Below are 8,918 nucleotides of genomic sequence, written 5' to 3' on the forward strand. Positions count from 1 at the left end.
CCAGGGGAGAGGACTCTGGGAGCCAGATCCCGAAACTCCTAGGGCGTGAGACCAGAAACCCAAATCCTGCCACCCCCACCCCCACCCTTCAAGCCACCGTCCGGAAAAAATAAACTATTTCCTGCAACCAGCTCCGAAACAAAGTCTGTGAATGCGCAGTGACACATGTTACATAAATAGAAGCCACAGAGGGGAAAAGCCTGTTTTCTCTTTCATTATTTATCACTCTCTAACCATCTCCAGCTGGGTGAGTAAACAGGCGCATTGGCCCATAATGAGGAACAGACTGCTGCCGTGGGGCTGCCGGAGGGGCGCGTGTGTGTGACCATGAGAGTGTGTGGATGTGTCTGTCTGTCTGTCTGTCTGTCTGTCGGTCTGCCCTTGAGAGGGAATCGTGGAAGCCTGAAAAACCAGAAGGCTTGTGAGGGCACCAGATTCCAGAAGACAAGAGGGGAGCCACCTGGTGTCCTCCCCACCCCTCGCTGGGGTGGGACAGAGCCAGTCTGCCACCTCCTCGCCATGAGGGTTGGTGGGTAGACCGGCGAGCTGGGCGGAGGAGTTAGAGGGGAGAGACTGTGTGGGTGGGGGAGGATGTGAGATGCATAAGCCAAGTGCGAGGCTGCAAATGTGCCGGGTCTCTGAGCGTGACCTCCACAGGGTGGCCTCTGGGAGTGAGGCGGGGGCAGGAGGGCGTATGAAGGGGTGTGACTGTAGGGAGTGTGTAGGGCTGTATGTAAGACTGGGAAACTAAACGAGTGTGTGTGTGATGACCTTGCCATGTGTGAGCATATACATGTGTGTGGCGGGACCGTGGGAGTGTCTGATCCTGAAAGTATATACAGGAGGGGGTGTGAGTTTTGTGATTCTGGGAATGTGTGTTTATATCTGCATCACTATGGCAGTATGGTCTGTGCATGTGAGATTTTATGGCTGTAGGTGGTGTTTTGGGTTGAATTGTGCCCCTCCCCCAAAAAGATATATTGACGTCCTAACCCCTAGCACCTCAGAATACGACTTTATTTGGAACCAGTATCATGGCAGATGTAATCAGTTAGGATGAGTACCACTGGAAAAGAGTGGCCTTCATGCAATATGACTGGTGTCCTTATAAGATGCTCATGTGAAGACACAGAGAGATGAGGGCAGAGGCTGGAGTGATGCTTCTCCAAACCAAAGAAGACCTGGGGCTACCAGAAGCAAAGGCAAGGAAAGGCCCTTCCCCGCAAGTCTCAGAAGGAGCTTGTGGCCTCCAAAACTGTGATACAATAAATTCCTGCTGTTTTAAGATGCCCAGGGTGTGATACTTTGTTATGGCAGTCCCAAGAAACTCAGTTTGTAATACAGGTATGTATGAACATGTTGTGTATATGAACGTGTTATGTGAACTTGAGAATATGTGAAAAAATGTGTGAAACTGGCTGGGTGCGGTGGCTCACGCCTGTAATCCCAGCACTTTGGGAGGCCAAGGTGGGCGGATCTCCTGAGGTCAGGAGTTTAAGGCCAGGCTGGTCAACATGGTGAAACCCCATCTCTACTAAATACAAAAACTGGTTGGGCGAGGTGGCTCATCCCTGTAATCCCAGCACTTTGGGAGGTCGAGGTGGATGGATCACAAGGTCAGGAGATCGAGACCATCTGGCCAACATGGCGAAGCCCTGTGGGGCTGCCGGAGGGTCACGTGTTCGAGCCCTAAAAATATAAAAATTAGCCAGACATGGTGGTGCGAGCCTGTAATCCCAGCCTTGGAGTAGGTGTTCAGTTTGGAAATCTCCATAAGGCTATCTTCATCACCCTTACAGTACTTGAGGACTAAAGAGTAAGTCAGAAAAGCACTTTTGTCAGCATGGACATGCTACAAAATGAGCCACAAATGGGAGCTAATGCTTGTCTTCAATGAACTTATAACAAAATAGTAATCCAAATGATGAGTTATGGACAGACATGGTATCTGAAGCACCGAAGGAGAGAGGATGAAAGTAGCAGAGGTGTAAGGGAAAGAACTTCAGGAAATCTGAGTTCAATGCCTGGGTCTGTCACTTAATCAAGGTATGGCCTTAAATCGGTCATTTTACCTTGAGTCTCATTTCCACTTCAATAAAATGTGGAGAGAGAAAAAAAAGTCTAAGTCTGCTGTTACAACTTGTCAATGGTATGTGACTGTTAAGAGATGAGAGATGGTTCTGAGAAAGGAAAGGCCTTGTTGGCAACACTCCTGTTAAGCCATTAGTCTCTAAATTCCGGCTTCACTGTGAAGTTCTATAGAGCGTTAAATACAAATCTTCCTGTCTTGCTTCACACAGTTCCTTAACGTCAGTTTTGAACTTTGGTCATAGAGTCTTCATATTTCAGTATTTGGTGGTCCCTGTAGCTTATACATAACTTTGTTAAAAGAAAAAACAAATTTTTCTGATGCTTTGAAAATAGTTTTGAAAGGAGTTTTGACTTTTTCCCCCTCATTCATTTCAGTATAGAGTGCACGATTTCACAATACAATTTTTGTGAAGGCCAGGGCAGGAGAATTGCTTGAAGCCGGGAGACGGAGGTTGCAGTGAGCTGAGATCATGCCACTGCACTCCAGCCTGGTGACAGAGTGAGACTCCGTCTCAAAAAAAAAAAAAAAAAAAAAAAATTAGCCAGGCATGGTGGTGCACCAGCTACTCCAGAGGCTGAGGTAGGAGAATTACTGGAATCCAGTAGTCAGAGGCTGCAGTGACTGAGATTGTGCCATTGCACTCCATCCTGGGCGACAGAGCAAGACTCCATCTCACAAAAAAAAAAAAAGTGAGAAACCATGAGAGTGTGCATGTATGTGAGTGTGAGATGGTAGTAGTGAAAAAGTATGTGAGACAGGGAATGTGTGAAATGTGTATATGTGTGTACCAGTACACAGATGCTCAGTACCTACAAATCATCATCCTGGAAAGGAACTCAGCACATGTCCTTCACATCTGATTGCCTCTACCCACCCTCCCTGACCTTACACAGCCCCTACCTGAGGCCAGGCAAGCCTGAAGGCGAGCTGCCCACAACCTGCCCACAGGATATAGGAGGCAGGCTTGCTCCTCAGGGACCCAGATGAGGCCAGGCCGTAAAATCTCACATGCACAGGCCATGCTGCCATAGTGACACAGATATAAACACACTTTCCCAGAGTCACAAGTCACGTGAAGGCTGCAAGCAGTGACGTATGGGGCCAAAATCATTGTTTGTGTGCCTGGACGTTATTACTGGAAGTCTGATTTCTATTTTTGTTTGTTTGTTTGTTTGTTTTCTGAGACAGAGTCTCTTGCTCTGTTGCCCAGGCTGAAGTGCAGTGGTGAGATCTTGGTTCACGACAGCCTCCGCCTCCTGCGCTTAAGCGATTTTTCCACCTCAGCCTCCTGAGTATCTGGGGCTACAGGCACATACTATCAAGCCTGGCTAATTTTTGTATTTTTTGTTGAAAAGGGGTGTCACGGCCAGACACAGTGGCTCACACTTGTAATACCAGTACTTTGGGAGGCTGAGGTAGGGGAATCACCTGAGGTCAGGAGTTCAAGACCAGCCTGGCCAACATGGTGAAACCCTGCTTCTATAAAAATCAAAAATTAGCCGGGTATGATGCCTATAATCCCAGCTACTTGGGAGGCTGAGGCAGGTGAATCGCTTGAGCCTGGGTGGTGGAGGTTGCAGTCAGCCGAGATCACGCCATTGCACTCCAGCCTGGGCAGCAGAGCGAGACTCCGTCTAAAAAAAAAAGGAGGAAAGAGAAGGGGTCTCACTCTGTTGCCCAGGCAGGTCTCAAGCAATCCTCCTGCCTTGGCCTCCCAAAGTGCTGGGATTATAGGTGTGAGCCACCTGCCCAGCCCGATTTCTTTCTAGTTGCTACGCTGGTATCCCCACTCCTGTATAGGGAGTTACAGGGAGACAGGCCTGTGCTCAGAGACTCTTGAAGCCACACTGGGTTCCTACGCACCGTGCTGACCAGCCCCATTCCTGGAGACCACCGGATGTCACAGAGCCAGCTGGAAACTTAGCCTCCCAGGCCATGTTCAGACCAGCCTGTCCCCTTGCTGGCTCAGCCTCTGTCTTCCAACCAGGAGACACCATAATTGTTCAATTACTCAACAAAGCACATGTTTCATGGCCCACGCCTTAGCATCCTCAAAGGTGTCCCAGAGAGGCCTTGCTATGAAACCTCAGGCAAGCCACTTTTCTCTGAGCCTCAGTTTCCTCTCTGAAAAGCACACAACCACCCTTGTCCTGCCCACCTTCATAGAATTGTCAGGATTAAGGGGCTCAATGGACCTGAACTTGCCTAATAAAGAAATGCCTTATAATATGCTTCCCACAGACCTAGGGTGTCAGTATCATCTCCGGCATCAGCTTCCCACTGTCTCTTCCCTTAGCTCTGTAATGCTTTGATTTAATTCAGGAGTCTGCAAACTGGCTCACGGACCAAATCCTGCCTGGTTTTGTATGCTCTGTTAGCTAAGAGTGCTTTTCACAGATGAACACTGGTGGTCAATTTGATAATAGGGAACATTAACTCTGAACCCCAACGAAGCAAAATGTTATCCCCTTTCCCCAAATCTCATTCTTCTCATTAGTAGACCTGTATTACCCAAAAAACTACTCAATTATTATTGACATTGTAATTTCGTCAGTAAAACTTTGTGGAAATTTGTTTTCTCTCTTGCTATGTAAATTTCTGCTTGATAGTCTCAATTTTGTCTCTTAGCCTGCAAGCCTTAAAATACAGCAAAATTTGCTGGTCTTTGCCTCCACTGCCCAACTCTGCCATTGTCACACAAAAACAGCCACAGATGATACATAAGCAAATGAGTACGGCTGTGCTCCAATACAACTTTATTTACAGAAACAAGTGGTAGGCAGGATTTGGCCACCATCCACCCCCCGGAAGTAGAACACTATAAGTTCTTGGCCATTTTGATGGGTTTGGAGAAGGGCAAGTAAATCCTTAGTCAGGTCCAAATAAGCCAAGTGTTGGCTTGAACAATTCACTGGACTGAATTGGGTAGGATGTGAGTCTGAAGCTGATGGGACTCTCTCCAAGGACTCTAAGAATAAAGCCCACCCAGGAAAAGGCAGAGTTAAGCAAGGGGAGAACTCAACGGCATCGTCGGCATCGGCGTAAGCCTCTGGATCACACATCATCTGCATCGAGTCCTGCTCCCTTGACTTTCAGGCACAAGAGCCAGTCAATTTTCATTGTTATCTAAACTCATCCGAAGTGGATTTTCTGATGTTTGCACTGACACAAGCGCACAAAAGAAGAGTGTCTAATCCAGCCTGGGGCATTCAGGGAAGACTTCCAAGAAGAGGTGCCATCTGAGCTGGGTCTTAGTCAGCAGTGAAAGCACATACAAGCACAGGGCATAGTATGAGAGGAAGCCCAGCTACATGGACATGCCACAAGTCCCAGTTGGCAGAGCTGGGAGGAGCCAGGGATAGAATCAGAGGTTCAAGAAAGGATACCTTGTGCCCTGTGCACCCAGCCAAGGTGCTGGAATTTTGAATGCATTTTAAGCAGGGCATGACAAGTTCAGGCTGGAATTTTATTTATTTATTTATTTATTTTTGTAAAGATGGGGCTTTGCCATGTCATCCAGGCTGCTCTCGAACTCCTGGCCTCAAGCGATCCATCTGCCTCAGCCTCCCAAAATGCTGGGATTACAGGCGTGAGCCACCACATCTGGCCTGGGCTGGCATGTTAGATAGAACTTTTTCACCACTGCAGAGGATGCTCTGAAGGGAGGCTCCAGAAGGGGATGAGGCTGGAAGTGGGGAGGCCAGCTGGGAGGCTACTGGAATACTCCAGGTGGGAGATGATAAGGGTCCTGCCCTGACCAATGGTGGGGGCAGAATGGAGGTAAAGAGGAGGGAATGACTCTGAGAGATGCCTTGGAAGCCACAGGACTTGGAGAGTGGATGTAAAGAGGAAGGGATAAGGAGAACCAAGGGATGATTCTAGTTTCTGGAGTGACTGGGTACATATGGTGCCACCAATGGGGAGAAGACGCAGAGTTAGGGCATGTTATGGATACAGTAGATGGCTTGGGCTGGGGACATGTTGTGTGTGCCATCCCTGGACGCCCACAGATATGGGCATGGGAGCCAGGTCCCACTGGGATAGTGCTGGGAGCCACCAACTCATGGGTGGTGGATAAAACCATGAGAGTAGATGGGCTTGTCCAAGAGCACAGATGACGAGGAGAGCCGTGGGGCCACACCCAGGGCTTCAGGTAGGACAGCGGGAGAGGAGATGAGCACACAGTGTCAGGAAAAGGAAAAGTTAAGCAGGAGAACAGAAGGGCAGAGTGTGGCAGGCTCTGGCGCCCTGCCCATCTCTCTCTGTTCGCCTCTAAAGGTAGAAGGCTGCTTACTGCCAACACCTGCTCTTTGCCTGAGGGTTTTTTCCTGGCCATGGAAACACCCTTGGCTGCAGCCCAGAGCAAGCCGGAAGTGCTGGAGAGTGAATGTGCCTGGAAGGAGGCCGCAGCCCATGATGAAGGGGAAGTTGGTGGGTGAGCACCCTAGGACCTGCGCCCGTGGGCTGGCTTGTGTGCGGTGTGTGTCACACATGCTCAGGTCCCCAGTGGGACTGCACTCGTCTTGCTGACAGTGGGATAACACTCCCTTTATTGGCTGCTTTCCCTTCCTTCTCCCTGCCCTGCTCCCCCACTGGTATTTCTGGGACCACCTCCCAAATAAACCGCTTATGCTTGAATCACTGGCTGAGAGTCTGCTTCAGGGAGAACCTAAACTAAGACAAAGGTGTCATGAAAACCAAAAAGCAGAAAACAGGAAGGTGTTCTCACCAGGTAAACTTTTGTTTCTGAAGGGATCAGGTCTTTCCTGCCCTGAGGGGCCCACCTCCACTCTCCTGAAAGAGGCAGGCCAATTTCTTGTCTGGTCCGAAGGTTCTCAGCAGGGGACTTTCCACATTCCCAGGCTGAGCAGACTCCAACATCGAGAAATGTTTTCATAGTCCCAGCTACTCAGGGGCTAAGGCAGGAGGATCTCTTGAGCCCAGGAATTCGAGGCTGCAGAGAGCTGTGCTTATGTCACTGCACTCTAGCCTGGGTGTCAAAGTGAGATATTGACTCTAAACACACACACACACACACACACACACACACACACACACACAGAGAGAGAGAGAGAGAGAGAGAGAGAGAGAGAAATAAATCCTTTCCTGTCTCTCATCTCATTCCTTCTGTAGTTGCAGGAGCTGCTGTGTACTGCAAATGCTCAGAAGGATTCCTCAGCCCCGAGCCTGCCCTCACGTTGTACCCCGACCCCGTCCTCTTCTTTGCCAGCATTCCAGGTGGCTTTCACTTCTTTCTAGTCACCATATCTCCAGCCCTGTAGGTGTTCTCCGCTTCTCTTTCTGTCTGCAATCCAGGGACTGGCTATGACTCCCCACAAGGAGACAAGGGCTGGGTGGGCTGGAAATATTCCCAGTGTACCCCTGACCCACCCTGCTCCCCGCCTGCTACCTCTCAAGGCAGCAAGCCAAGGGGAATTGCCTTGCACCATACTTCTTGAGAGGAAAAGAGCCCTCAAGAAGTCATATAGTAGAGCAATGAGGTGATCACTCCAGTGTGTAACAAGCCAGGGTACGAAGGCAGGCGCTGTACTTACATAATTGTGGAACCGTGTATGAATTTCAGCCTCTCTGAGCTTTCGTCTTGTCATTTATAGAATGAAGATAATAATAGTATCAACCCGACTTAGGCTGGGTTCCCACAGAAGCAGCCCTGAGACACTATTCCATTGCAAATGGTTGGTTTAGGAGGTGAAGGAAATACCAGCAGACAAGTAGGGAAGTAAGACAAGGAAAAGAGGCAACAAAGTCTATGTTACCCAACCAGCTACAGGATGGGCTCAGTCCCACAGAGGAAACCCTGAGAGTATGCATAGAACACATGACTTGGAGATATCCCACAAAGGGAGTGAGGAGTAGGGGTATTTATACACCAATTCCCATCATTTATGGGTGGAGGGCTCCCCAAGGAAGTGTTAGTTCCCTGGCACTTCTTGTCTCCCACACAGTGGAAAAGTGGATTCTAATGCTCAAAGGAAACCCTTAAGCTAGGAAACACAGGCACTAGTGATTGGAAGCCTCAGGGGTGAAAAGTCACAGTGCACCAGGCAGGGCATCAACAAGTATCTGTTGCATCATCTCAGAGGACTGTCAGGAGGTGAAATGAGGTCATGTGTGGAGAGTACTTACCACAGTGCCTGATGCATGGGTGCTTCTTCTTTAAGCAAGACCCAGCTTCATCTTTGTCTTTAGCTACCTGGCTCCAGGAACTTCCTTCTGCCTAACAACCTTGAGAGAGGTCCTGGGGACTGGAGAGCCATAGGTCAAGAGCAGAGGGGACTGGAGGAGAGAAGACCCTAGGGGACATGGTGAAGACCAGAAAGAAGAGGGGGTACAGGAGAACCAAAAAGGAGGTGGGGCCTGGGCCCAGGCCTGGCATAGAATTACGAGGATCAGGAAATATGTGAGCCCCACTCCATGGACCCAGCCAGATGCCACACACAATAAGGGATGTATAAAGACTCCCTTATCTTCCCTTATTTCCACTCTACATTCATTGCCTCTGACATTTGGAGCACTGCTTTCTCTTTAAAATAATATATATATATATATATATATATATGTGTGTGTGTGTATATATATATATATATATATATATATATATGACTGTTGTAGGAATCAGAGATACATATTAAAAGTATCTGGTGGGCCGGGCGCAGTGGCTCACACCTGTAATCCCAGCACTTTGGGAGGTTGAGGAGGGCAGATCACCTGAGGTCAGGAGTTCAAGACCAGCCTGGCCAACATGGCAAAGCTCCATCTCTACTAAAAACACAAAAATTAGCCGTGTATGTTGGCGGGTGCCTGC

The sequence above is a fragment of the Cebus imitator genome, unplaced genomic scaffold (assembly GCF_001604975.1).
Source record: "Cebus imitator isolate Cc_AM_T3 unplaced genomic scaffold, Cebus_imitator-1.0 Scaffold197, whole genome shotgun sequence".
NCBI lineage: Eukaryota > Metazoa > Chordata > Mammalia > Primates > Cebidae > Cebus > Cebus imitator.